The sequence below is a fragment of the Peromyscus eremicus genome, chromosome 8b (assembly GCF_949786415.1).
Source record: "Peromyscus eremicus chromosome 8b, PerEre_H2_v1, whole genome shotgun sequence".
NCBI classification, from domain to species: Eukaryota; Metazoa; Chordata; class Mammalia; order Rodentia; family Cricetidae; genus Peromyscus; species Peromyscus eremicus.
Window position 1 is genome coordinate 54,955,401 of NC_081424.1, and position 2,149 is coordinate 54,957,549.

Here is a 2,149-nt window from a genome sequence, read left to right on the forward strand (position 1 = left end):
AGAGTATAATGGAGGGCTGGAGAGATGGCTCAGTGCTTAAGAGCACTGCCTGCTCTTCCAGAGGTCCTGAGTTCAACTCCCAGCAACCACATAGTGGCTCACAACCATCTCTAGTGGGATCTGATGCCCTCTTCTGGCATAAAGTTATACATGCAGATAAAGCACTCATATACATAAATAAATAATAAAATCTTTAAAAAAAAAAAGAGAGAGTATAATGGAGTGAAAAATGCCTCCCCCTGAGTGACGTCACAGCAGCTGTAGTCAGTGCAATGCATCACTAGCAAATAGACTACAGCCCAGATAGTTTGCACTAACCTGCACAGTGGCATAGTCTTAGATGAAAGTTACAAAGTTATTAAAGTGGTGCATGCCTTCAATCTCAGCACTCAAGAGGCAGAGGCAGGCAGATTTCTGTGAGTTCAAGGCCAGCCTGGTTTACAGAGTGCATTCCAGGACAGCCAAAGCTACACAGAGAAACCCTGTCTCAAAAAACAACCAAAAAAAAAGTTAAACACAGGATATGACACTTGATAATAAGCAGTGGACCTTGTGTACTCTCTACTTTTTACATCATTTTCTAATTTGTAACATGAGGCCATTATGCTGATCATGCTGATAACTCCGTGGCTTAAATAGTCCACCTGTTTTAGACACCTGAAGCTAGGACATAATTCCTGGCTTGACTAATCATTATTATTTGTTTTCATTCTTTTAAGACAGGATTTCTCTGTGTCCCCCCCTGGCTGTTTTAGGACTCACTTTGTAGACCAGGCTAGCTTTGAACTCACAGAGATCTGCCTGTCTCTGCTTCCTGAGTGCTGGGATTAATGGCATGTGCCACCACTGCCCTACTTGACAAATCGTTATTTTAGAATATGCTCCTACAAAGTCAGCTGTAGCTAGAGTTTTCCGGCCTGGCCCACAGTCAGGACACATCTCTGTCACTCGCCAGTCCTACAGCCGCTCAGACCCAACAAAGTAAACACAGAGACTTATATTGCTTACAAACTGTATGGCCGTGGCAGGCTTCTTGCTAACTGTTCTTATAGCTCAAATTAATCCATTTCCATAAATCTATACCTTGCCACGTGGCTCGTGGCTTACCGGCATCTTCACATGCTGCTTGTCCTGGTGGCGGCTGGCAGTGACTCCTTCTGCCTTCCTGTTCTTTCTTTTCTCCTCTCTGTTAGTCCCGCCTATACTTCCTACCTAGCCACTGGCCAATCAGTGTTTTATTTATTGACCAATCAGAGCAACACATTTGCCATACAGAACATTCCACAGCAGTCAGCCACTGCAGGCTAGCACTACACATCAGGAACATGTCCTGCCTCTGCCTTAGGAACTTGCAATACAAACTGTACAAACATTTGGCAGAAACAAGCCCAGGTTTATTTGTGTGTATATATGTGTTCCCATGTTTGTGTTTGCACATTCGGAGATCCCCTGGGACTGGAGTGGTGAGTCACCATGTGGATGCTAGGACTGAACCTGGGTCTTCTTCAAGAGCAGCAAGTACTCAACCACTGAGCCATCTCTCTAGCCCCATTTTTAAATGGGGCGGGGGCATTGCATGTGAATACAGAGCTTGAGGAAGCCAGAGGCCACGGATACTCCTGCAGCTAGAGGTTACAGGTAGTTGTAAGGACATGTGGGTGCTGGGAATTGAAGTCTAATCCTAGGAAATTTAAATAGAGCCTGTCTGCTCATAGCAAATAAAAGGATTTCAGAGCTGCCAACATAATGGGTGGTAACTGGGCTGGACATGATGTTTCCCGGGAGCTGCTGCAAAGCTGAATAATGGGGAAGTTACAGTTAGCCCACAAAGGGGACTGAGGGACGGCCACAGAGTAGGGGAAATGGGATGGAAAGGGCATGAAGCTGCAGATGCAAACCAAATGACTGTCCTTTCAGAATGTTGGGGGCCTTGCAGCTGACCTGTGAGGGAGTCAGGGGTGGGAAGGATAGTCAGAGTAGGTCTGCAAGAGGCATGACACAAGGCATTGTGGGAAATGTAAGTAAAATGTTCTCTTTTCTATCAAAAGGTTAAATGAGATCAAGGATGTTCCATCTTTAACTAGAAATGACATCACCTGGCAAAAGTCCCTTCCCCAGTCAGCATTTTTCTCAGATAACAATATGTACT